General features: G+C 45.8%; 1 protein-coding gene and 1 non-coding gene across 2 annotated transcripts in view; one reads left to right on the top strand and one right to left on the bottom strand.

The window, feature by feature from the left end:
- The window catches only part of MAMLD1 (mastermind like domain containing 1), a 95881-nt gene extending 70547 nt beyond the window's left edge, over positions 1-25334 (bottom strand). The window contains exon 1 of the mRNA XM_049767488.1: positions 25078-25334. The gene's annotated coding sequence lies outside the window, so the exon portion shown is untranslated. The remainder of the gene's footprint in view (positions 1-25077) is intronic.
- LOC125999929 (small nucleolar RNA ACA64) lies at positions 7020-7145 on the top strand. The gene has a single exon (XR_007492358.1). It is a non-coding gene; the product is annotated as a small nucleolar RNA ACA64 (small nucleolar RNA).
- Positions 25335-27148: the final 1814 nt, after the last annotated feature.

The following is a 27148-nucleotide window of genomic DNA, read 5'->3' as shown; positions in this document are numbered from 1 at the left end:
AAGCCTCATGCACAATACCAAGAAGCCTGCAAAGACTTAGACAAGTTGCTCCCTAATTTCATAAGGAAAAATGGAATCATACCAGAGGCAGTAAAACCTATTATAGAACACTTTTGGTTTTCACCAAAGTGAAGTTGTCCCATTGAGCCCAGATACTGCCCCCTTGAACTCTAAACTCTACACCCTGTCCATCACTGTGTCCACTCTGAATAATGAACTATGCATTTGCAAGCAATGGCCAGGATGCATCTGCATGCCGTATGTTCTCTATCCTCATGAGAAACTTAAAAAAGAGAACAACAGAAACAATCAAAGGTCACTCTGGCAATACACGCAGAAGATCCTAAAGGCACTCAACTCTCTGGCATTCCTGACTGGTTCCACATGACTCTCACAGTCAGCTTGGGGTGTCTCCTATATGAAAGCACCAATAGGTACAGGCCAAAGAAACAAGAAAAGAAACTCCAAAGGCCTCCTTGTCTTTCCCACCAGGAAAGGTAGCCTCAATGAAAGAAGACTTAAAAAAAGAGGAATATTTTTGTTTTTTTAACTCAGCAAGGCCTGGCAATTTACAGTTCCTTTCCATTTCACCTGAAAACTAAAAATAACTTTAAAGCCCATTTATTCTCTTTCCCATTTTATCAAAATTAATTAGAAGGAACAAGGTGCCAACTTCAATATTTCTGCCTAGAAATCTCCCTAGTTAAATCATGCATTGCATTTCATTAAATATATTTTCTATCTTCTACAATATCAAAGGAAAACAGTTACATTATTTTTTTCCAAGGGTCCCTTTCTGCTAATGCTCAGTAATATTTTCTTTTTATCCTTTAAGCTCTCACTAATGGTAACGCCAAGGGAGATCACAGATCAGCTAATATTTTCGATGTTCTTTCATCTTTTTCCCAACACCATCCTGAAAGTCCTTCAATCTCCCACCTGCTACTGGGCCCCCAAGCAACATGCTTTAGATTTGTCACATTAGCAACCTATTTTGGATCACCAAACTGGTTCTGTGTCTCTCTAGCTAAAGAACTATTACTACGAGACCTGGTGAGATACAACATCAATGTTGCTCAACTGATAGACACCTTTGAAAATCATCCACAACTATTCTACTCCAGCAAATCTTACCAGAAAACTATGGACATGCTGTGGCCAGGTCAGCATGAAAGGGAAGTGACACTCCGGCTTGGCCCCAAGACCACAGTTGCTGTGCTGATTCATCCTCAGTGGTAGCCAGTGTCCAAGCAGGCTCTCAGTTCCCCACCAGGCTGGATCTCTGATTCTGCCTCTGCCTCCAATTGGCATTAAAGAGGTTCCAGGAGAACATGAGAATGCCCAGGAACATGGGGCTAGCCAGCACTCCACTTGACCTGCACACATTGGTGTGAGCGAAGACCAGTGAGGCACTCAGGCATGCAGCAGCCCTTTGGGTAGCAAAGCTAAATGAACCTAACAAGTCAGGGCTGAAGCACATGCTGGGTACCTCTGGTCTGATAGTTGTGCAACCCAGTGGGGATGACATTCCACTTTCTTCATGGGTCCCTCTTCATATCCCTAGCAGAGCCAGGTGAGGAGCTGAATCGACTCCCCCCTCAGAGAGCAACAAGGTGAGTTAGCAACACACTACCATCCCAAAGATGGGGTCAGCAGAGTTGCAGATTTAAACTTCCATCCCACCAATCAGCTTATGGCTGTGTCTCTCAGCACATAGGTTCCAGCAAAAACAAAACAAAACAAAAAGCATACACACAGCTGTCACCTCATTTTACCTGTTTTGGTGCTACTTCCAGGGGTTTTTTGGACTCACTCCTGGCTCTGCACTCAGGCTCAGTCCTGGTGGGCTCTGTGCATCAAATGAGGTGCCAGGGATTGAATTCAGGCTGGCTACATGCAAGGCAAGCACCTTACCCTTTCCTCTGTCTTGTCACTCACATTTTGTGATAAAGAGACGACAACCTACTTAAAGTGAGTCTGAGATCCAGCCAGTGTATATTAATGTTCAAAATAAAAACCATTCACCATGTGTTATGTATCACAACATAATTATAATATGAAGTATCTACAATTTCTGTATCCAGTCATGTGGTTTCACCCCTGTTCTTTTTATGACTAAAACCAAACTACAAACATGTTTGTAATAATGGTGCTTAAATAAAAATACTTTTTAAAAATAAACTAGTGTGGGGCCAGAGAGATAGCATGGAGGTAAGGCATTTGCCTTGCATGCAGAAGTTCGAATCCCGGCATCCCATATGGTTCCGTGAGTCTGCTGGGGACGATTTCTGAGCATAGAGCCAGGAGTAGCCCCTGAGCGTTGCCGGTGTGACCCAAAAACCAAAAAAATAAAATAAATAAACTAGTGTATATAATGTTGCTTCAACATAGGGGCGCAACTTTTCTTCTGAACTAGTGTGTTCATATCCTTCAGCTAACTGCCTAGGCATGGTGTTGCTTTATTTTATGGGATTCCTACTTTTATTTTTAAATTAATTTCCAAACTTTTTTCCACATAGGTTGCATAAATTTACATTACCTTCAAAAGAGCATAAGATCTCCTTTTTGGGGTGTGGCAAACCTAGTAGTACTGAGGGTTCTGCACTCAGGAAATCACTCTTGGAGTGACCAGGGGACCATATGGGATGTCAGAGATCGAATCTTAGTTAGCAGAGTGCAAAGAAAGTGCCCTACTCACAGTACTATCTCTCTGGCCTTTGGAATCCCTTTTCCTCCATATCTTCACTAATACTTGTTGCTTCCTATCTTTTTCAGATAAGCCACTCTCAGAGGTGTGAGCAATACCTTAATATGATCATGTTGTGCATTCCCCTAATAATAAGTGGTGCTGAACATTTTTATGTATCTGTGAACCATCTGTCTTCTTTTTAGGAGTGTTTATTCTTGTCCTTAAATTATATTTTTGATCGAGTTATCTACTTTTTTCCGGTTGCATTATGTATGCTCATTAAATATTTTGGATATTAGCTTATCAGAGCAGGAAGTACACCTATCTTCTCCCAATTAGCAGGAACTTTAAGCAGTCATAATGAAACTGTTCAGCAAGCAATTGGAAATACTCAAAACAAATTAATAAAATAAAAAATATCAGCAAACAAATATGCTATAAAAAGAACCAAATGGCAGATCAGGGACATAGCTAAAGGGTATGAAGCACATGTTTTGCAAGTATAAAACCCAGACTTGATCCCTCGTACTGCAGTTCTCTCAGAATTACAGGCAGAAACTCCCTCTAATCACTGAGCCAGGAATAGTGCCTGACTCTAGAGACTGGTTGTGGACATAACTTCAAAAAAGAACTGAGTGATAACTAGAGAACTGAAACAAATAACAAAAATAAAACAATTCACTGAATGGAATAATCAGTTTAGTGGCAATATGAGACAATAAAACCAATTTGAACGGACAGAAAATAAACTGAGGGGCTAGATCCATAGTCCAGTGAGTAGGGTGCTTGCCTTGCATGCGGCAGACCAGGGCTTGATCCCAGGACCTCCACATGATCCTCCCAGACTGCCAGTGATCCATGAGTCCAGATCCAGACTGTCCTGAGCATTGATGGATGTGTGCCCCACCCATAAAAAAGAAAAGAAAGTGAAAAAAAATGAAGAGAAAGAGGAGGAAAAGGAAAAGGAGAGAGCCTTGAGAAACCTATGAGACAACAAAAGTTCCAACCTTTGTAGCACTGGAAAACCAGAAGAAGAAATGAGAGTGAAACATTAGTCAAAGAAATAATAGCAACCTATAGCTACACACGCAGAAACCTGGGATAAGATCAAACAGGAAAAATCTAAAGAAACCCATGTCAGGGCACTTGCTTTGCACAGGCCTGACCTGGGTTTTGATTTCTAGCAACACATATAGTCCCCTGAGTTCATCATTAGTGACCCCTGAGCGCAGAGTCAGCACTAAGTCTTGAGCACCACCAGGGCAGTTATAAAACAGAACAAATAAAAAAGAAAAGATGATGAAAAATTCTGAAGAGCTACCAGACAATAATGACATTACTTATAGAAAACTATCAATTCAAATGACATGAAATTTTATCTCAGGAACTATCAGGTATAGAAGGAAGTCACATAACATCTTTTCAGTTGTTGAAAGAAAAGAACTGTCAACTTCAAATTATATATCTGACAAAAAATATCCTTCAGAAATGAAAGTGGTATTAAGATATTCTTAGATGAAAGAAAACTAAGATGTCATGCTATGATCTCAGTAATTAAAGAACAGCTACAGAAATTTCTCTAAGTAGAAAAGAAATGGTAACATGAGAAAGGTCTATAATAAAAGAAGAAATTATAAAAATAGTTTAATTTAAAATAAAATACATTTTATTTTATAATAAAAATAATAAGAACAATAATTTTATCATAAATTATGTTGATGGATAAAACAAAAATTAACATTACTCATCTAATATTTAGTTGTATAGAAGTTATTAAGACAATTATATTTCAAAACTGAGGAAAATACAGATATCTAGATGGAAGAGTATATTTTACCAGTACAAACAACACAAACTATACAAAACGTACAAACTGATGATGAAAAATAACTTATGTGTACTATTACTAATGGTTATGAGACAAAGCATTAAGAAATGAATATGTCGTTAAAAACAAACATTAAATAGAAATAGAATGGATCTTAAATATACCTATGGAACCCAAATGAATGGGTTGGAATGCAAAAGAAAAATGAAACTGGACACAAATTAGAGGATGGATGCAAACAGAAAACAAATATAAAAGCACACTTCAGCTGGAACATACAAATAGTTACCTTACTTTTATATGGTATAAACATACAAATTAAAAGATAAAGATTGGTAAAGTTCATTTTTAAATGTTCCATCTACATTCTGTCTCCAAATGTCTCTAAGATACTCCAAAGAGATGAAGAGGAAGAGGAGGAGGAGAAAGAAAAGGAGGAGGAGGGGGAGGAGAAGGAGGAGGAAGAAAAGGAGAAAAAGGAGGGGGTGGAGAAGAAGAAGAAAAAGAAGGAGGAGGAGGAGAAAAGAAGGGAAGGAGGAGGAAGAGAAGGAGAAAAGGAAGGAGGAGGATGGGAAACGTTGGTGGCTGGAAATGTGCACTGGTGAAGGATGTTGGAAATTGTATGACTGAAACTCAATCATGAACAACTGTGAAAGAAAATTATATTATTAACAACCTTGTAACTCCAGTGTTTAAGTAAAGCAATTAAAAAAAGACATAAAAAGGCATACCCTGCAAACAGCAAGTTTAAAAAAAAAGGCAGTAGTGGTTGCATTACTCTCATAAAATAAGAGTTCAGAGCAGAAAAATTATTGGAGATAAACATTAGATAGGCATAAAACAATCAACTCAGTATTAAGACATAATGATCTTTAATGTGTACACATCAAATGACAAAATCTCCAACCACATGAAGGCAAAACTGAGAGACAAAAGCAAACTTATCAAATCCACATTAGAGTTGTTAAGTTTAACACCCTATTCACAACAATAGATATAACCAGAGTTTGAATCAATGAAGATGTTCTCAATAATCTTTCCTAAACTAACTGAATCTAGATGACATTTTTAGAACACTCTACCCAATAATTGCAGATTATGCATTAGTTTCAAGTGCCTGCCATATAACAAGATAGAGCATATCTAAGACCCCAAAATACAGATCCACAAATGTGAAATAATTGAAATTACATGGAGTAAGTTTTTTAATCACAAAGAAATAAAACTAGAAATTAACCACAGGAGAAAAGTTTGAAAAATCTCAAAACACTTGGAAATTTAAACATCACACTTTTGAATAATCCATGAGCCAAAAAGGAAGTCCCAAAGGAAATGTAAAAATGCACTGAACTGAATGAAAACACAACATATGAGCTTGTGTAGAATACAGATAAGAGCAGAGCAGAGTGGGAAATGTTGAACCTAAATACATATAGTAGAAAAGAAGAAAGGTCTCACCAAGATCTCTAGATACAGAGGTCTGATTTTACCATCCATGATGAAGCAGAAGTCTTCTATACACCAAAAAAGCACCGAGGGAAGAGTAAATGATCAAGCAAGGAGTCTATAGTTAATTCCATGAGAGTATACTCCAGGGGTGGAGAAACTCTGTATCTCCTAGGCCAAAGGAATTCCCTCTATAATATCCCCAATGGTTACTGTGCCTATGCAGGGAAAAAAAAGAAAAAAAAAGCACAAAATAATCATTTTCCACATATAAATTTATTGATTGATCGATTTTTATTGACATCTTTATTTTGGTGTAGATATTGAAGTTGATGTCTCCAATTTTATTTTATTTTATTTTATCTTTCTCTCTCTTTTTGTACTCCGGCATGGTTTGATTTCAGAACCGAGACTATTGAGTGGTGCTTGTCTTTATTGCTGTAGTGCTCACCGGATATTTAATTTGATATTTCTTTCTGTATTGATGTGGTGTTTCAATTACCTTTTTCATGTCCTCGCTCAAACTGAGGTTGAAAGCCTCTAGAAGGACTCCGCCATGTTCAGCTTATTTGATTTAATTTAATTTAATTTATTTTTTAGTTTTTTTTCTTATTTTTTACTCCATTCTATTGCTTTCCTTCAAACAAAACCACATAACTCGAATTATCGAGCTCCACCTCTCAAATAGAGGAGGAAACAAGGGAGAGTACAAGGACCAAACGGATATATGATCACTAATAGTAAGCTAGACAAAGAGGGGACCACCTACTCTAGCAGCTCGGGGGTGATGGGAGAATATGGTTGCAGGAAGGGAACGAGGATGGGGGGAGGACCAATTTGGTGATGGGTATTCCCCTGATTCAATGTTAATATGTACCTAAAATACTACTGTGAAAGACATGTAAGCCAATATGATCAAAATGAAAATTAAAAAAAATACTTAAAAAAAGAAAAGAAGAAAGGTCTCAAATTAGCATCTAAACTTAAGTTATGAATCTAAGTTTTTACCTCAAGAACCTAGGGGGGAAAGTGCAAAATAAACCCACAGCAGACTAGCTTGTTTGAAAAAAATCAATGGGTTTTGCCCATGGCCATGAATGAGATTGGAGCTTCCAGTCAGTAGGGCCTCAGCTACCTGCCCACTCACCAGTGTGGGGAGGTGAAACCCAAGCCCTGACATATTCTATGAGCGCCACTGGTCTCATCTCTTCTCAGCCCTCTCTCATTTCAGTCTTTACACATGGAATGCATGAGGCTGAGCCCTCTCTGTCAGACCCTAAAGGGATAGAGGGATGGTGCAGTGGGTCAGCTTCTCCCCATTTCAATAAAGTTGCTGATCAGTAAAATAAAAAAACACAGAAGGGCAAAAGCAGCTCTAAAACCAAGCACGTGTACCCCCCAACACATCCCAGTCTTCACAATAGCAACAGAGGGGAAGGGGAAATAATTGCAACAAATAAATTAAAGAATAACAAAAGTGTTAAAGATAGGAGACAAAGAGATAGTACAGGGGGGGTCAGACACTTGTCTGATCTGGCTGAACAGAGATCAATCTCTGGTACTCCATTTGGTCTCCTGGACCCCGCCAAGAGAAATCCATGAGCACAGAGTCAGATGTGATCCCAAAACACACACACAAAAGGATAAATAATAAAATTGAAAGCAGTAAAACAATAGAGAAGTCAATGAAACAAAAGCTTTTTTTACTTTTCCTTGAAAAGATCAGTAAATTGACCTCTAATAAAACTGAAAAGAAATAGAAAAGACACAAATTACTGATGTCAGAAATGAAGCAGGGGATATCACTTCCAGCTTGGGCAGACATCAAAAGGATAATAAAGGAATATTACCAAAAGCTCTAGACACATAAATCTGACAACTTAGATGAAATGAACCAATTCCTGGCAAAGCACAGACTACCAAAAATAGATGATTTGAGTAGCCCTATCACTATCAAGGAAAGTGAATTAATAATTTAAAATCCCCATTTACCCCAAACTCTAGACACAGCTGGCTTCATTGGAAATAGTCTAGTAACCATTAAAAAATTAAGACTAATTCTACAATTCTCTTCCAGAAAATGAGAGGTGAGAACACTCTGATGCCTTTTAAGAGGTTGGTACCTTTATATGGAAACCATATAGAGACAGAAAAAATAAAATGAGACTAAAATCTATCATTAATATAAATGCAAAAATATCCACAAGAAATAGTTAACTAACCAGCAAAAGTCACACAGTATAAAATATGTAACATAAGCTACCTATATCCAAGAACATATAATTAAAATTTTTCAGGGCTAGAGTGATAGTACAGCGGTAGGGCATTTACATTGCACATGGCCGACCTAAGACGAACCCAGGTTCAATCCCCAGCATCCCACATGGTCCCCAAGCCTGCTAGGAGCGATTTCTGAGTGCAGAGCCAGGAGTAACCTCTGAGTGGGGCTGGGTGTGGCCCCCAAACCAAAAGAAAATCTCAAAAAATATTTCCAGCATTAGATTGATTCCTAGGAGAACCTTACCAGATATTTCAAGAAGAATTAATACCATATTTTGCCACCTTTTTTTGAAAATAGAAAAGTCAGAAAAATTGGCAACTCATTTTATGACTCAGCTACCAAAATCAGACATAACACAAAGTAATCAAATGATAAACCACTATATATTTCATGAACTTAGATTGTCAAAAATTAACAACCTAGGGAGGGCAGAGAGATAGTACAGTGGGTAAGGTACTAGCCTTGCATGAGGCCAACCTAAGTTCTATCCCCAGTATCCCTTTTGGTACCCTGATCCAAAGTAAGCCCTAACCACCACTAGGAGTGCACCTCCCAATTTAATGAACTATTATCAAGTCAAATTCAGAAATATAAAAAAATAAAATAAAATCCAGCGACCAAGCAGAGGTATCCCAGGACTACAAGGTTGCTTCATCTTTTGGAAATTAATCCATAATATCCACAATATATAGATTAAAATGAAAATAAAACCCATCCTATCATCAGTTGAGGCAGAAATTATTCAACAGCATTAGCACTCCTTCATAAGAAATTTCATCAAAATTATAAATCTATGCATAAAATTTAGACAGCTTCTTCCACTTGACAAGCAACTACAAAGAATTCCATACAAAAATCCGGATTTGATTCTATAGCCCTTGCCATTGGTATGCTACTATCTAAGACTTCTTTGGGGTCTAGGTCTTGGAGAGTTCTGTCTATTTTTCTCAATAAACGTTATAAATTTGGGTCTAATCTTAAAGTCTAATCCACTTTAAATTGAGTTTTGTGTAGGGAGTAAGAATCAACCTAGATGTCCAAAAACAGATGAGTGTATCATGAAGATGTGGTACATATATACAATGGAATACTACATAGCTGTAAAGAATGATGTTATTCATGCAATTTGCTGCAACATGGATAGAATTGAAAGATATTGTTAAATGAAGTAAGCCAAGAAGGATAAATATATGTGGTTTTAGAAGAAGAAATGCAATGGTCTAAATGGGAGTTGTTTTGAACACCCTTGGCCCCAGAGAATAGCAAGGAGAAGGAAATAAAGTGAGTGGAGGAAATAAAACACAAATATGAAATAATAGGGACTAGGGTCCAAGCAGTCTCAGGTGCATTTATGGAGTTAAAAAAGGACAACATGGGGCTGGAGAGATAGCATAGCGGTAGGGCATTTGCCTTGCACACGGCCAACCCAGGATGGACTGTAGTTTGGTGGTTCGATTCCCAGCATCCCATATGGTCCCCCAAGCGAAGCCTGCCAGGGGAGATTTCTGGGTGCAGAGCCAGGAATAACCCCTGAGTGTCACTGGGTATGACCCAAAAACCAAAATAAATAAATACATAAATAAATAAAAAGGACAGAACTAAATTTTCAAGCCAAAGGCAACAATAATGGAATAAAGGGACCCAAACTTTAACAATCTATGCTTAAAATGGCCCTGTTATACTGGCAGTCTGGAGGGCAAGAGTTGGTGGTATGGAATGCACTCTGGAAACATTGATGGAGGGAGGTTGTCACTGGTGGTGGGATTGGCCCTCATACATTGTATGTCTGAAACACAACTATGAAGAATTTTGTAAATCCCAATAGTTTCAAAATATAAAATTAAACAAAATTTCACTGTAATGGTGAAAGACAGTGGTGATTTTTCTCTAATGTTAGACACAGGCAAGTCAAAAATGTCTGCTTTCCTCACTTAAATTCAAAAAAGTGCTGGTGAATATAACTAGTGTAATAAGGCAAAAAGAAAAAAAGAATTTAAAAAACTTCTAACCAGAAGGAACTACTCCTTTCCTTATATGTAGATGACATGACCATTTACAAGCTCAGAAAACTGATAAATAAAAAAGATCTCTCAAAGTATTAAGTGAATTCAATAAGATCGCATGATTAACACACAAAAAACCAATCACATTTTCATATGATAATAAGATACAGAAATGGCATAAACAAGAGTCATGAAATAAATCTTACGTTTGTGTTCAACTACTTTTGGACAAAAGTACTGAGACAAAAGAGGTCTTTTCAACAAGTATGAGTCAACTGGACACTAAAAAATGATGCTGCATCTATTACATTTATGAAAAGATGAGCTCAAAATGAAAAACCTAAATGAAAAAGTTTAAATTGTTCAAACCTCAGAGAAAACAGGATTAAAGCTCTGTGATCTTGAACTGGGTATAAAAACAAGTTAATTAAAAAATCCAACCACAGGGCCCGGAGAGATAGCACAGTGGTGTTTGCCTTGCAAGCAGCCAATCCAGGACCAAAGGTGGTTGGTTCGAATCCTGGTGTCCCATATGGTCCCCCGTGCCTGCCAGGAGCTATTTCTGAGCAGACAGACAGCCAGAAGAAACCCCTGAGCACTGCCGGGTGTGGCCCAAAAACCCAAAAAAAAAAAAATCCAACCACAAATAATTTAAGATTTCATCAAAAGTGAAACTTTGTGCTAAAAATAATACTATCAAGAAAGTAGGGACCGGAGAGATAGCACAGCGGTGTTTGCCTTGCAAGCAGAAGATCCAGGATCTAAGGTGGTTGGTTTGAATCCCGGTGTCCCATATGGTCCCCGTGCCTGCCAAGAGCTATTTCTGAGCAGATAGCCAGGAGTAAACCCTGAGCGAGGCAGGGTTGTGGCCCAAAAAACAAAAACAAAAAAAAAAGAAAAGAAAAAGAAAGTAGGAAAATGCTAGTGGCCAGGGAGCGAGTTGTTCAAAGGGGTGTTGAAGAAGGACACAAGTTTGACACTCTAGGGTGGCTCTAAGGATGCCAGCAACACTGTCTGGGTCAGAGTTATTGGGGGTCCCTAACCATCACTAGGGGGACCTCCCAAAATACTTTCAATTCCCATTGAAAACTAAGGGTTTAGATCCTGAATATATAAAGAATTTTGATAACAACAATACGAAGACAAAAGAAAATTAAAAAATGGACAAGGAATTGTAGTAAACATTTCTTCAAGAAGTATATGAAAGTGGTCAGTTAATACATGAAAAGATGCTCCAAATTAGTAGTTATAATAAAAAGACAGAAATCATTGGGGGGGGGTCTGAGCAATAGCACAGTGGTAGGGCATTTGCTTTGTACACGGCTGATCTAGGGCGGATCTGGACCTGATTCGATCCACAATATCTCATATGGTCCCTTGAGCCTGCCAGGAGCGATTTCTGAGCATAGAGCCAGAAGTAAACCCTGAATGTTGCTGGTGTGCCCCCCCCCAGAAAAAAACCCAACACACACAAACTAAACAACAAAAAAAAGAAAATTATTTGAATTATGTGCTGGTGAAAATGCATGGTTTTAGGAACCATTACACCTTGTTGGTAAGACTGTAAAATAGTATGACTACTTTGTAAACACTGGAAGTTTCTTAACATGTTAATTTTAAGATAGTACAGTGGGAAGTGTTTGCCTTTGCATGTGCCCTACTGGGTTTTCAACCACTAGACCGACATTCTTAAGATTAAAAAAAAGGACCCAAACCCAATGGAACAAGGAGACAGACATGAGCAGATCATTGGCACACAGCTGAAAAAGGCTAGAAGGCATATGAAAAGATATTGTACAGCAAGCACTCTGTTGGTGAGATAAAAATGCCATGTTCCATGGCTGATATAGCTGAAAAAATGGTACCTATCAGGAAGAATTGGAAGACCCAGACAAACTATCTGGGTGTGTACATTTTAACCTGGCAATCCACTTCCAGATTGTACCCTGAAAGTAAACCTCCAGCAAAATGACATTTAGGCACTAGGTGTTTACTGCAGCATTGCTTGTAATTGCAAAATATTTTAAATAACCTGCTGGCTTAAACCTAGGAGGGTAGATAGTTAGATCATGCACACAACACTGTATGCTGCAGATGTCATAAAAAGAACGAGGAAGAGCTTCAGGAACTGATATGACATGATATACTCGGATGTAATGTAAAATGAGAAGGAAATGCCACTCAGAGCATCTCTAGTAAGTGACCCTTCCTCTAAGCATGAAAGGAGTAAAGGGACACGAAGGTCTGCTCATCTGTGCAAAAATGAAACAGAAAACTAATGAGGTTGGTTACTTGAAGGAGATAAATGGAATGAGATGGGATGGAAAGGACAGGAGTAATGGGAGGTGTTGCTCTCTGCATAGCTCTAATTTTATAAATTATTATTTCACAGGCTCAAAGGAAATAATTAAAATGAACAAAATTGGAGAAATAATCCCCCTCCCAAAAAAGGAATCTAAGTGGAAACAAGTGAATTAGACTATGTTCAAATGATCATAGTAGAAATACAAGGGGTGTGTGTGCAGAGAACTCGCCTTGGGTAATTTTAATACAATCATTAGATAATATAATCTTAGGTTAAAGACAAAACGAATTCTAAGTATTGTACTATTATTAAAGAGATTTCTTTCCATGGCGTAGTAATGGGTTAGCAATTGTGAAACTTTCTGTGTATTCTAGGATTCAACAAATGAGTTCGACGTTGTGGATAATAGCAGGAAAATTTTGCCGTCATAGAAAGGAGATACAAAAGCGAGAAGAGAAAAGATGGGCCGTCTACCTGGTGTCAGAGGAAAATTTAGAGGAACTAAGTGACCATGATATTGTGATTTAATAAAATAATGAAATGTAATGCGGTCCCTAGATTTGTAGGCTAGGGTGGTCTAATAATAACACTAACACTCTTGTAGGAATAAACCTACAATTTTGTTTCCCAAACACCATTTTCCACTAAAGGAAGCAGTGCTTTTTAGAAAAATGACTGATTTTTCAGACTAGGCAGAAAATGCCCAAGAAAAATCTGGATCATTTTGCTGTGCTAGAAAATAAGGCCCTGCTTAGAGAATGACTAGCGACATGTCAAAAAGATGTATGAACCAGCATTAAAGGATCTCCCACTGGTGAAACCAGGGCCAATTTGAGCATCAAAAGAAATAATTAAAGTAAAGAATGGAAACTCATTGAATAAATAATAATCCTTGAGTTCAAAATGTGCAAATACATATAAGTCAATGAAGGGGAAAGGGGAACTCTCTTCCAGTAGAAAGCCAAATAATAAATAAATACAGAAAGGATGATGGAATTGGAAACTCATTATTTGGCAACGAGCATAATAAACTTGCCTCAGGCAAAAAGCCTCAATGAATGCTCAACTGGTGAGTGAAAAGTTTTCAGAGTAACAAGATATTAACATATCTTCAAAATAATATTCCCAGAAGGCACTTATTAATTACAAAGGGAAATAGTAACTTGACAATGAAAAAAATCTGGCAGATACCACATGAACCAAGTGATCAAGGTTGACATCACCAGCAATGAGACATATTGACATCATGTACCTCCAGACAGCACAAACGCAGAGCATAGTATCACCCCAATGGTCTTCCTGCTGAGTGCTGAGGACCTGAATCTAATCGAGGAAACATCCAAAAATCTCAAGTGAGGCAAATTCTACAACACAAATGGACTCCACAAATATCAATACTATGAAATTCAAAGACAGGCTGAATAATTGTTCCAGATTAAAGCAAAAGTAAGACATATTAATGGCCACCTTCTCATTTGCTCTAAAGGGCATTTTGGGGACTCTAGGCAAAATTGAAATAAAGTCTTTAGATTAAAATTTGAAGATTAAACTGTACCAATGTTAACATCCTGATTTTGATCAGTATCCTGTTTATGCGAGAGAAGTCCTTGTTTTCAGGAAATAAACATTCAACTATTTAGGGATAAAGAAGCATTGTGCCTGTTTGTAATTGATTCTCACAGTTTAGCAATGGGAAGAGTGTGTGTGGACACATGCATTTAGGGGGAGAGGGGAGGAATTCAATTATTTTCAGAAGTGATAGCTAACATTTGGGGAATCTGGGGAAAGGTACTCAAATGATTTGTACTGTTCTCAAGATGTGCTTTTGTTTTTGAGCCTGAATTTATGCCAATTTAAAAGTTAAATGAAAACAGCTCAGAAGAAGTGACTGACTAAACCTCCTGGGACAAAGTGTACAGAGCAAAGAGTAGAGATTTGCAGGGCAATCCTTTCAAAGTGCTCAAAGTTGATGGGTATATCTTGCAGATGCAAAGGACGAGAAGTCTGTGGCAAGTCAGCTAGCACTATTCAGGGCATGGTAACTGGTGTTCTGAAACAGTTTAAGGCAAAATGTGGTCCTTGCTTCGGCTGTCAAGGCTCCTCCAAGCCCTGTTAGTTAATGTCAAATAACAAGCCCCCAAGGACCACCCCCATTATTGTTGAAAGTCTGATTTATTTTAAATTAGGCATTGGTACAAGACCAAGGAAATTAAATATTTACTTTAGCTGAGAACAACTCTTGGATGTTGGCAGGGACAAGGACAGAAATTCCTTCTTGATAAGCTCCTATATGATAGCTGGAAACCCCAATCCCTCAGCTCTGCCTTGTGTTGACCACAAGCCTGTTCTAAGCCTGAATGTGTCCTCTGGGCCAGTTCGGATGCTCCAGTCCAGTGTACACTGTGACAGAGGGCCAGAACTGCAGCCCCAGCCCAGCTCAGCTCTCAGCAGTGTGTGGGGGAGTGGACACCATCCCAGCATCTGACTGTGGGAAGCCTCTTAAGGGGGCTTCTAAAGTTCTTGCCATACATAGGTCCCACAAAATTACTATCTGCTCTTTTGGTTCTCATCCTAATTGCTTGAGCCCTTGGACTAATGTCCCAGCCTCGCCTACCAACTGAAAGATTAAGCCTCTTGCCTCTGCTAATTTCAGAAAAAAAACATACAATTAGAATTGGACATTACCCTATTGCTGAGGTAGCTGAAGAAATCCATGGAGGGGGGTCGGAGAGATAGCATAGAGGTAGGGCATTTGCCTTGCATACAGAACAGTGATTCAAATCCAGGCATCCCATATGGTCCCCCAAGCCTGTCAGGAGCTATTTCTGGATTTATGAGCGTAGAGCCAGGAGTAACCCCTGAGCGCTGCCGGGTGTGACCCAAAAACAAACAAACAACAAAAAAAAAACAAAAAAGAAAATCCTTGGATTGATAGAGTCCTTCAAATGTCCTGTCCATGTCTACATAGGGAAACTGAGGCTGAAAATGAGAAGGGGGCTTGTCTACACTTTCATGACACACTCATCTGACTCCAAAATGGTCTACCCTCCATAGAAATGCAACTCCCATCAAGCCAGAAAGATGCTCCCAGAAATACTTCAAGAGGCAAAGCCAACTGGCAAAAGTCTGATGGTTTGGGCCCATTGATTCCCATGACTGTCAGCACTGGGTAGCATCCGGTTCAAATGATGATACAGAGATAGGTAATGATGATGACTCCATGTCCCTTACTCACTGCCACTGTGACTCCCCCACTTAGATGACCCTAACAAATGTAGCTGGGTCCTTAACAGGAAGAAGAAAAACAGGGTGAGAAGGATCACCCTAATCTGTGTGAAAGACAGTTAAAAGCAGCCCACACCCCTTCTTACTCTAAAAAGAAGAAACTCCAGAGCTCCTAGCTCCTAGCTGCCAATTGGAGGGAATGGAAGGGAGAAGCTGTAAGGCACAGGATTGCGAGGTCACCTAGCTCAGAATTTGCATAGCAGCAAGCTGGGCAAGGCCAGGACCAACTTCCCAGGGTTCAAAGACTTCTCTGGGCACTGGCATAAGTGACCTCAAACTCAAAAGTCAACTCCAAAAAAGGGCCTTCCAGACCCGATGATGTCTCAAACTGGCTCAGAGGTCCCGAGTGAGCTTTAAGCCAGATTAATCTGATGATACGGTTGTGCTTTGAGAGAAAAAAAAAAGCCTCTATTGCCAGGAGGTGACAGTCAAAAGGAAGCCAGGCATTAGGTTCAATGGCATGTCTGTGCTCACCTGTGTTCTCCAGGGGGCTCCAGGCTAATCATGTGACACTGGGCAAGCACCAGTCCCTCTCACATCTCAGTTTATCCAGTTGTGATTGCCCAGGTCTTTTGGCCGTGCCCCTTGCCAGCGTTGGTTGTGAGCAGTGTAGAACTGTTGCAGGGTGAATCCTGACCCTTCCATCAGGCAGAGCACCCCACCACCCCTTTGAACTCATTTCAAAGGAGCCCTAAATGAGTTTTTAGAAGGAATCCTATCATGTCATGCCTTCCCATCACCAGAGAAGGAAGCGACAGGCTGGCAAAGGGGGGTACAGACGGTGGTGGGAAGTAAGGGGAAGGTCTCCAACTTGGAAGATGAAGGCACCTGAATCTCAATTCTATGTATGCAGAATTTTGCCCAGAGATAACTAAGCCAAGGCAGGACAGATAGCAGCTTCAGAGCTGACCCCCTTCAATTCCATGTTCTCCAGAGATCGGGGTGCATGAGCCTGTGAAGGCCAACTCCCCCAACTACTCTGATCAGGAATAAGAATTCCCACAGCAGATGGGTTGGCCCATCTCATTCAGGAAGCAGGAAACTATGTGTTGGGGCCTCCCCACAAAGTCTATGACCTCAGTTTCCCAGTCACCCCAGCATGGGGAAGGAGCCTATGGCTCCCAACCCTGCTGCGGTGTGGGGTAGACAGACACTTCGAGGGCTGCCCAGGGAGTGTGAGGAGGGCTGGGCTTGGGGGCTTCCTGACAAATTCCTCAATGCTCCATCACTGCTGTGCAAGGGAGGGGAAACCTAGCCACCCACTCACCCTATGAGTGGCATGGATGGGGCATTCATCACAGTCCGAGGCAGCACACGGGGCCACATGGGGTGGTTTGGCACTCTGTGATGGGCTCAGGACTCATTGGGGGTGGGGGCTGTGTTGCCACTAACACCACAAAACTCTTGGCTCTTGCCCCAGGGGATCACCAGAAACAAGGCAAGTTGCTGGCTTTGAGGAGAATGTCAGCACCATTATTTTCGCACCAAGTGGGGCACATTTGACTCGGGTTCCTGAAATTCATTTGAGAGTGGTTGTGAAATCCAGTGGTATGCTTCTTGGAGCTTTGGCTACAACACGTTTGAACAGCAAATGGCAAAGAAAATGTAGTAATTAGAGATTAAATTAATTCTTGACAAATGCCTTAGAAACGCTGTGTGCCCGCCTGTCCAAACAAAGTGACCACCACAGAAAGTCTATTTCCTATCTATGCTTCACCTTTTTTTCCCATTGGCAATGTTCTGTCTCGGAATCCCAGGCTAGCGACTATAAGCCTGTGACTTCTATTTTGGTTTGTTTTGAGTCACACCAGGCAGTATTCCTGGCTCTGCACTCTGAAATTACTCCCAGCGGGCTCAGGAGACCAGATGGGATGTCTAGGATTGAACTTAGTTTGGCTGTGTGCAAGGCAAGTGTCCTTCCCGTTGTTCTATCTCTCTGGCCCCACTTGTGACTTCTGTGTTCTCTAACTAACTGGCAATTTGGACCTCCCCTGTACCATTTCCACCCCTCTTTTCACTGCTTATCACTCCCTGATCTGTGCATTTGTGCTGGGTTAGTTTGTTTATTTTAAACAAATAGTTCTGATTCTGGGCCTTTTGGGATGAGATGGAAGGAACCTGAGGAAGTTATGCTTAGTGAAATCAGTCCGGAAGGGAAAGACAACTATCAGATGGTTTTACTCCCATGTGGAATATTAACTACCAAAACCAGTGACCTGTCAAGAAACAATTTATCAAGAAACAACTAAATTAACTCTCAGTCTCTGAAAGCTAGAGAGAATGGGACAGGTAGAACGGGCAGAGGGGTTTGTTCAGTGGTGGCATTAACACAGAGGGCTGAACCCAAGGTCCTGCCATGCCCTTGCAAAGTAATGAGAACTCAAACTATAAAACTCAAAACAAGAAAACTCACAGGTTTTCACTGGCTTACATCAGCCGATGATCTGGGAGCTAGAGAGACATGAAAGTGGGGAGGAGGACACTTGCCTTGAACATGGCTGATCTGGGTTTCATCCCTGGCACTGCACAATATCCCTAACACCCCTTAGGTGTGTGGGGACAGAGCCAGGAGTACACCCTGAGGACCATTGTGTGTGGTCCACAAACAAACAAACAAACAAACAAATCTGAGTATCTACCGCCGACCTCATTAATCCTCCAATACAGGGTTCAGAAAACCTCATTGGTGTGGCTCAGGATGGAGCACATAAAGATGTCAGTGGCCATGGCTTTCCTCTGTACCCACAGGCTGGCATATATATACATACATATACATATATATACATGTATGTACATATATACAAAAGCACAGGAGGTGTATATATACATATATACATGCATATATGCATATGTATATATGTATATGTATGTATATATATATACACCTCCTGTGCTTTTGTTTAGTTTTGCTAAAATGATCAAAGTTAGGAATCAAATGATGGGATCAGAGTGACAGTATATCAGGGAAGACGCTTCCCTTGCATGAAGTGTAGCTGGGTTGGATCCTCAGCACCCCACATGGTTCCCCTGTAACCTGCCAGGAGTGCTCCCCGAGCACATAGCCAGGAGTACTCAGGTAGCCTCTGAGTACTGCCAAGTGAGCCCCCCAAACAACAATAAAAACAAAAAGCAGAACATCACAAATGTCAGTGTTAAATTTTAAAATTATACAACTGAAAAAGACACAGATCAATGAAGAAACAACAACAAAAACGTTGTCCACGTGCCGCACTTCCTCTCACTGCACTGGTTGTCCTCCAAGAAGGAAAAAGCTGTGTGCGCAGGGCATTGCTGCCAAAGAGGCCTTCCGGATGGATATCCGGCCTGCAAGCAGGAGGCCTCTTGCATCTCCATGGGGCTCCCTTCACTGTGCCCCCTCAGGCCCAGGAGAGCTGGGTGCCCTCTCTGGACATCGCTTTCCTCATGGGTAAAACTCACCCAGCTTTAAGAGACTCAGATCACCCACAGCTGAGCTGGCAGGAAGATGGGTGCATGTCTGCAATCTTTGTGCCAGCACCAGGTAACAGGCTCAGGACATTTTTGTAGAGGACTTGGAATTTTGTGCAGACCTCAGGACTTTGCCTCTAATTTCTGAACAGCCCTGCAGCCCATCTTTGTCTCCATGGAAGGGTTGAGTGCTCACCCCTGCTCCCTTCTGGCTGAATACTACTCCTGAGCTCCCACCAAAGGGCCTGGCCTTTTCAAAAATTAGCAGGTCTACAGGCTAGGTACTCATGCTAAGCTAGACATGAAGTCAGGGCATATGAAGGGGTCAGTGCCCCCTTCAGGGAGGAGGGAAAGTCTGAGGCAAGATCTCAAGGAAAGCCCTTGTACCGGTTTGCAAAGGCCTTTTTCCCAAGGGCACATCTAAAAACATCCTCCAGAGAGCTCCCTTTACCTGACTCTGGAGGTTTGCAGGGGCGTAAGCTGGAAGACACCTGATAGGTTTGGAACCTACTAAGAGAGCATCCCTGGGGACTCAGAGAATCAAGCACATAAGGGACAGTGCACCCCACTCATTGGGGTCTATTCTTCACATCTTTGCAAAAAATGCTCTGGAGCTCCTGTAGCCTGTGAACTGATCATCAGAAGCAGGACTAAGGGACTATGCAAACACATGGAGCAGCTCATACAAGTTCTCCAGTCCTGCAACTCTGGAGAACCCCAGATTAGCCTCCTGGCTGCTCAAAGAACACATTTGCAGAGCAATGACAACCAGCACAAATACTACACATTTACAATACACACCATCAGGGGGCAGCCCAGCAGTGTGGTGCTGCTCAGTGGTTAGATCACATGCCTTCCCTGTATGAAGCCTTAGATCCAAAATCCAGTCTCCCCCCATTTCCACACACAAAAAAAATTCACTAGATTTGTCTAGGCAGGTTTAGGATCCCCACTCCCAACTCTTTAAAATCCTGACACTAATGAAGGGCTAAATGTCTCCAAAAATCTGACCCCTTCCATTCAGCTTCAAGATGCTTCTTTCCCAGGGCTGCCTTGATGGCCTTGAGAGGAGTGTGATAGGATTCAGTCCTCTCGGCAGTCACATCAGCTTGGTCTATTTCCACGCTCAGCATTCTATCTGCTCCCGCAAACACTCAGCCTTTTCTGCTTGGATAAGGAGATTTTCGAGTTACATCCATTATATGTGTATCAACATTGATGGCAGCAAGATAATTGCCAAAGAGCTCAGAGGATAAAAGGTCCTTCTTCATAATGTCCCCCCTCCCACCCCATTCGCTTAGAAAATCAATACAGAACATCCAGGAGGACAGTGGGAGGTTCCCTCCTGGCTGCTGCGTGTCATCAAAGTTGGAAATGGGATTTTTCCAAACCATTCCGCGGCACTCAGAAGCAAAGAAAAGACTCACTAGTGACTTCAGCTTGGACAAGCAGGGGCACATATGCAGGCGGAATGCCCTTCTGGTCCTTGAAACCTTGGCTAAATAAATAACTGCAAAGCAGCAAATGTCTCGAGGAAAGAGAGAGCATCCTCTGGCCAGCTGCCAATCAAATGGTGGAGTTTTGGACTTGCTCTCTATAAACCCACCGATGCTTCGGAGGCCTATTTTCCACAGGTCTCAGGTCATAGGAGGCGCATCTTCTGGGTGGTCCTCCAGCCTGGACTACCAGTGCAAAGGGGCGGGGGAGGAGCTAGGATGGAGGACACACTTGGCCCAAATCATCCTGCTAATCAGTGGGGAGTGTTTTCTAGAACACTGCTTTCTCAGCTAATTATTTCTCCAATGCACCACTGCAGAACAAAAAAAAGAATGGAGTTCTTTTTCTTTTTGCAAAAAAAAAGTTTGCTTTACAAGAAAGTCCTCTACACAGAAGGTGAATAGTTAAAGTAATTCTATTCTCAGAGGCCTGACCAGTGCCTACCAATTCCATTGGTTCCACTTTAGCTGCATTCCTAAAGACATGATCTAAGGACAGGTGCATTGCAAACTTTTAGATGATAAACTTCATAAAGAAAGGAGAGTAAACACTCCAACAACGCTTGGAAAATCCAGCCTGGACCTGAGCACAGACCGTGGATCTGAGGAAATCTCCCCCAGAGATGAGATGAACATTAAGACCCCCTACGAACCCCCACCCAAGCAACGGGCTATTTCCTGGTTGAGTTTAAAAAATTCAATGACGTTCTCGTTTCAACCCACACATCTGTGTCACTGTCAGCGTCAGTGGCAGGAAAACAGACGAAATCGCCCTTTGCTTAATGATTTCCTAACATGGAATTTCCTTGTATCTTCTCAAGCCTTCTTCCAGCGCCAAACTGTTTTTTTCCCCCTCTCAAACACAATGTGCTGGAGGAAAACTGAAAATGGTCACAGCCCACAGCCGGAAGAGGATGATTTTGAAGGGGATCTTATAAGGAAGAGCTGTAGTTTCTTGTGGGATTTTTAAAGGGGTGTGTGTGTGGGGGGGTGATCGCTAATTTTTCAAAAGCCTGAGGAACAAAACAGAGAGATTTCCTCACTCAGTTATTCCCTCATTCTTTCCCTTTTCCTGTCTCCTTCCCAAGCTTTCCCTTTGAAGCAACCTTCTGACAACTGAGTTGAAGGAAAACCCGCTACCACACTGACCCCAGGAACTGGGCCAGGCTGGGAGAGGTCACAGAAGCCTGGGGCGGGAACAAGCACCGGAGCACCTCTAACACCGGGCAATATAAGGAGCCCCTCACTGTCGGCTTTGGAGAACGCCCTGTTTAATATGCCAAGCGGTCATCGGGAGGAGAGAGCTGTTCCTTTAAGGGGAAGACGCTGATTAGCTGCTCGGTCTGGCAGCAAACAGCTGGTCTGTCCGGCAGGTTCAAGGCCATTTCAGTTTCTCTCTCATGGAGGCACCATATGTTCCATCTCGCACATCAGCAGCTTTATTTTCCAATGATCTTGCTCCAGAAGGGAAGTACAAAGGGGGGAGGAGAAGGTAGAGCCGCGGTTTACCCTTTGAGTACTTTTTTGTGGTTTCAGATGCACTTGGGATGTGTGGGGTGGGGCGGCCAGCAGTTAACGCTTCGCTGTCTTCTATTTTCTAAAGACCAACCACTAGAGCCCCACTTATGAGGGACCCTGAAAAACGGGAGGGAATGAAATAAAGATATTCCAAAAGACACAAATAAAATGTCGCCATCAGACTCCATGGGAAGAGGAGGCGGAGGAGCCTCAGCAGCCCGAGTTTGGGGCCCGCCTACTTCTCCTTATTTGTCAGTATTTTTTCTGCCAGTAGCCCCTTTTTCCAGCAAACTTTACCAGGCGGGAAGCCGCAGGGAACGAAGAGGGGGTTGGGGAGGCGGGCCGACAGGTGACTTCTACCCCTGTGGATAACATTCTTCTGTGCCAGAAGGGCTTACCCAAGTTGAGCCAGGGGAGAAGGGCAGGTGCCAGGGAAGGGCCGACTAAACCCTCACTCAACGTCCACCCGGCGCCCTGGCTTCCAAAGTGCCGGGGGGTGCTGAGTCTGCGGGTCCATGCACCGTCCCTAGGTGCATCGTGGTCCCGCCGGAGGTGCCATCAAACAAAGGGACCCCGTGAAACTCTGGAGACGTGAACGTGTGCCTGTGTGTGGAGGGGTGCAGCCGGAGGACATGAGGCCACCTTCTGCGTCTACAGGGGTGCCTGCCATGGGAGAGGGGCGCTGGCTGGCGGGAAGTGCCCACTGCCCCGGGATGGCTGCGAAAGGCCGAGTCACCTCCTTTTTTCACAGACCCGCCACGGGGCGCACCAGCCGCCCTAAGATAGAGTGGTGGCTAGGGGCTGCAAAGCGAAACCGAGGAAAGGGCGCCCCCTAGGCCCGCGGCTAGGCGCCGCTGCCCACCAAGCTCAGATCGCGCGCCGCCTCTGGCTTCCTTGGCCGCCCGCGCGCGCCGCGGGCTGTCCGGGGCCACCCGGCCCCCAGGGTGCTCGTCTCCTGCGGCAGGAGGTCCCCCACGCCTGGGGTGATCCTCCACTCCTACCGGGGTTCCTGCGGACGCCTCGAGACCCCCTCCCCCACCGCGTACACTTGCCCTCCTGTCCCGAGCGTCTCGAAGCCTCTGGTCCCTTTCCCCTTCCCTCTCTCCAGCCTCCAGGGAAACAAAGGGGCTTTTTATAAAGCGGATTGTTGGCGGCGGCGGGGGTGGGAAGGAGGGGGATCTCTAAAGACAAGAGGTGGGGTGGAGGAAGAAGCTGCGCGGCCTCCTGGAGCCCCAAGAGGCAGTGGCGGCGGCAGAAGCCCCCCGCAGGCTCAAGGTCTACCCCGCCCGGCCCACGGCAGGCGGGGGGGCGCTGATCCTCGCTGCCTCCTGGCTTGGGCAGTGCCACTGTGATGTCGCCCTTCGTTCTCCTGGCTCCCCTCGCCACTGGGAATTAGGGTTCGACCGGTTGGGGCCGCGCGATTCCCTCCCTTTGGGAGCTGCACACACACACACACACACACACACACACACACACACACACACACACACACACACGGAGCCCTGAGTCTTCTTCAGAAGCAACTCTTTGGCAATTGTCGGGGATGGGGGAGACTTTTGCGTCTTTGTTCCAGTGTGGCCTCCTCTGACTCCCGAGCCCGCAGACCTTGTCCGGGAGACGGGCTGGTGGGATCCTCGAACACGGCACAGCATGTACGCCTTGGGACGGCGCCCCGCAGGGATCCCTTCTGTGGCCCAACTACGACAACCAGGCGCCCCAGCAAGTGGAATGCTTGCTTCCCGACTCCTGCCCCCGACTCTAGGTGTCGTCCCCCCCCCCCCCCGCGCAATCGCACCCAGCTGCAGAAGCGTGACGGGGCGCCCCGAAGCTGCTCTCCCTAGGTGCGGCTGTTTGCTGGCGGCCCGGCCACTTAAGGCCAGTTTGCTAAAAAGAAAAAACCCAAATGCTGCGTGCTCAGTACGCATTCAGCACGGGCTTCCAAAGCAGCCGGCGTGGCCAGCTCTAGAGAAAGCGGCTTCGGACACAGTACATCAGGACTAAGCCCCGGCCAGCCAACTGGCCTCAAAAAGTATTTTGGCGGCGCTCCGGGGGGCTTCCCGCCCGCTCGCCCTGGCCGGCGCCGGACTCTGCCGCCGCCCCAGGCCTGAGAGCAGGGAGCGCGGGGGCGCGAAAGTTCCGGCCCTGAGCCCAGTCCGGGCGGCCTGGAGCTGCCAGCTCGGCCCGGGGCCGCTCTCCAGAGGATTTGGCAGGGGAGGGAGCGCGAGACAGCGGGTTAGGCGCGCGCACACTCCACTCTCCGGCTCGGCGCCCGAAAACCCGGTTAGGGGATATGGGTGTGAGGGGGAGTGGAATCCTGCTCCCACCACCCACTGCCGAAGGCAGCGTCGCCCGTGGCACCCGAGCTTGCAAGCGGGCACTGGGGCCGGGGCGTGGGGGGCATCGGACCCAAGTAGGAGCTTCCCAGGAGCCTTCAAGGCTCTTGCGTCCCTCTACCATCCCTTTCTGGCTCTCAGGCTGCCGCCACCCGATCCCAGACACCCCTAGGGAAGCCGGGGCGCAGGCAGGAGCCGCAGTCTTGGGCGACGCTGGCTCGCTCTCCGCCGGGCCGGGCCGGGCCGGTGCGAGAGGGGGTGGCCTCGAGTCCCGCCAGGTGGGCCAGGCAGAGGGAGCAAACTTTGGGGTCCCTCCGCTTTCAGGAGCCCTGGGCCTGGGCTTCTAGGAAGGGGGCCCCAAATTGGGAGCACAAATGATCCCAGATCACCCCCTTCTCTCCTCCGACCCCAGCGGCGGACCCGCTCGCGCCCGCCCTCAGCCTTACCGTGTTGCGGAGATCTGGCGGCGGCGGGGGCAATGCCCGAGGGGCGGGCGGCAGCCGGCACTGGCAGCCTGGCCTCGGGCGCCCGCCGACTGACCCGGCCCGGCTTGCAAATCACCCCCTGGCTAGTGGCCGGTGCCCCCGCGCCCGCCCGCCCGCCGCCGGGCGCTTCAGCTCGCGGCCAAGTTCATGCCGGCGGCGGCGCTGCAGTGGCGGCCTCAATCTGCTCGCTTCATTCCCACCACCCGGCTCCGCGCCGCGCGCCCGGAAGGTGGAGTTTCGGGGGTTTAAGTTACTGATAGGCATTTCTCACTGCTGTGTCACTCGAGGAGGAGGAGACACGCACGCCGCACACTCACACACCCTCACACTCGCGGCGACGAGCCGCTCCAGCCTTAAAGGGGCAGCCGTGCCGCCCCGCCCGCGCCCCCCGCCGGTTCCCGGCGGTCCCCGAACACTCAGCGGGCCCGCAGCCCTGCCGCCGAAACGTGGCCGCCGTCCCCGGGGCCTACCGCTCCATTCCCGTCTCTTGGCCAGTGGAAAGCGGCCGTGGGTCGGCTGCAGGGTGATCGCATCTCTCGTCGGTGGGCTGCAGACGGGGGGCACCGGGAAAGCTGGCAGGGACGAGGGTGCATTTACCTGGGTCGTTCGTGCGCGGATCCAGACAGTCAGCGGTGTCTGCGGCAGGTGAAGTGCTCCGAAGGTGCGAGGCTGCAAAGAGGCAACAGCGGGGTTAGCGGACACCCTCCAGGGCTGAGCCGCTTGAGCAGGCCCGAGGGCCTTGGAAAGGAGCTCGGCCCAGGGCCCTAGGGTAGATCTGACGCGCTCCGGGAAAGGCACGCGCGGCAGGTAGACTTCCCGCGCCTGGTCTAGAGCGAGCGAGCTTCAGTGGTGCGCACCCCAGAGCTAGCTAAAGGAGGAGGAGGTGAGGAGGAGGAGGAAGAAAAGGAGGAGGAGAAGGAGGAGGAGGAAGAAGAAGAAGAGGAGGAGGGCCAACACTCACCAATGACAGAGCGAGCGCGCACGGCCACGAACACCAACGCTGAGGGTGGGGAGCGTGGGGGGAGCAGGAACAGAACCACAGGCCCCGACAGTGTCCTCGTGCAAACGACGGAACGTCTGCGCGTCGGAGCGACTGGGATCGGGCCCAGCGAGGAGGAAGGACGCAAAGGAGAGAGCGAGAAGGCCCCTGCCAACCCCTGCAAGAGCTCCAACAGAAGCAGGGTGCGGGGTGCAGAGCCCTGGCCACACCCCTGAGTCCCCGCTCACAGTCCGAACCGACTGGGGAGAGCGCGGCTTCGCGGCTGTCCCCGCACAGGCTCTCGCTGGCTCTCTGGTTCACCTGGGGGAGCTGCGATCCCTTAGCGGGCGTTAGCGCTCTATGGGACCAACCCGTGACCTGAAGTAATGCCCGTCGGACCCCAGCGCTCAGGTGGCGGCCCCGCCCCTCCCGTCTAGCCCCCCTTTTTTCTACCCCGCCCACTCGTCAGCCGCAGGTCTGAGCCCCTGAAGCTGTGTCGTTCTCGGGGTGTCTTTGGCGGGGTGCCAAAGCACACCCTCCTCGACCCTCGGCGACTCCTGTTTCCACCCAGCGCTCCCCCAACTCCGGGCGCTGATTGGACAGCTCGGGCTGTCTCCATGCGGGGTAATCCCAGGGCAGACACCTGCGGCTTCTGAGGAGCCGGGCCCCGCCGTCTGCCCTCCGACCTGGCGCCGCGACCGGCGGCTCCCCTCCCCCCGTGCCCGGAGAGCGCTTTCTGCGCCCCTGGGGCCAAATTCGAGATCGTCGGTATCCGCTTCCTTACCTGGATTTGCCCGGAGGCGGTGGTCGTGCTAAATCCGCGGGCGCCGCGTCCGATTCGACAGTAGCTTTGCTGGGCTCAGCCCCAGAGCTCGCTCGCTCGTTCGTTCGCTCGTTCGCTCGCTCGCTCGTTCCCCCTCAGCGGCGGCTGCCTGCACCTCAGAGTTGTTGGAGCACCTGTCACCAGCACATCTGGCCGCGCTCGGCCCGGCCGGCAATAAAGAGGTGGGCTCGCCGCCCACTCGGCCCCTCCTTCCCCGCACGCCCACACAC

This window comes from Suncus etruscus, chromosome X, assembly GCF_024139225.1.
Source record: "Suncus etruscus isolate mSunEtr1 chromosome X, mSunEtr1.pri.cur, whole genome shotgun sequence".
NCBI classification, from domain to species: Eukaryota; Metazoa; Chordata; class Mammalia; order Eulipotyphla; family Soricidae; genus Suncus; species Suncus etruscus.
Note: the sequence above shows the minus strand (reverse complement) of the source record. Positions and strands in the feature narration are given on the sequence as shown.